Below are 869 nucleotides of genomic sequence, written 5' to 3'. Positions count from 1 at the left end.
CTAATCAAAACCACTCAAAGTTTTATGACTGAAACAAGGTCCTCCATTAGAAACTTGGAGGCACAAGTGGGTCAGCTGAGTAAGAAAGTTACTGAACTCCCTCCAAGTACTCTCCCAAGCAATACAGAAGAAAATCCAAAAGGAGAGTGCAAAGCCATCAACATGGCCGAATTTTGGGAGGAAGAAGAGGCAGTGAACGCCACTGAGGAAGACCTTAATGGACGTCCACTAGCCTCCAATGAGTTCCCCAATGAGGAATCATGGGAATCTGAGGCTCAAAATGAGACCATAGAGATTCCATTGGACTTACTTCTGCCATTCATGAGCTCTGATGAGTATTCTTCCTCTGAAGAGGATGAGTATAACACCGAAGAGCAAGTTGCTAAATACCTTGGAGCAATCATGAAGCTAAATGACAAGTTATTTGGTAATGAGACTTGGGAGGATGAACCCCCTTTGCTCACCAAAGAACTGGATGACTTGTCTAGGCAGAAACTGCCTCAAAAGAGACAGGATCCTGGGAAGTTTTCAATACCTTGGACCATAGGCACCATGACCTTCAAGAAGGCCTTGTGTGACCTAGGGTCAAGTGTAAACCTCATGCCTCTCTCTGTAATGGAGAAGCTAGGGATCTTTGAGGTGCAAGCTGCAAAAATCTCACTAGAGATGGCAGACAACTCAAGAAAACAAGCCTATGGACTTGTATGTTTTGGTAAAAGTTGAAGACCATTACATCCCTGCTGATTTCATAGTCCTAGAGACTGGGAAGTGCATGGATGAATCCATCATCCTTGGCAGACCCTTCCTAGCCACAGCAACGGCTGTGATTGATGTTGATAGAGGAGAATTGATCATTCAAGTGAATGAAA

This window comes from Arachis duranensis, chromosome 1 (genome assembly GCF_000817695.3).
Source record: "Arachis duranensis cultivar V14167 chromosome 1, aradu.V14167.gnm2.J7QH, whole genome shotgun sequence".
Lineage (NCBI taxonomy): Eukaryota > Viridiplantae > Streptophyta > Magnoliopsida > Fabales > Fabaceae > Arachis > Arachis duranensis.
The sequence above is the reverse complement of the archived record's forward strand: the minus strand, read 5'-3'. Positions refer to the sequence as shown.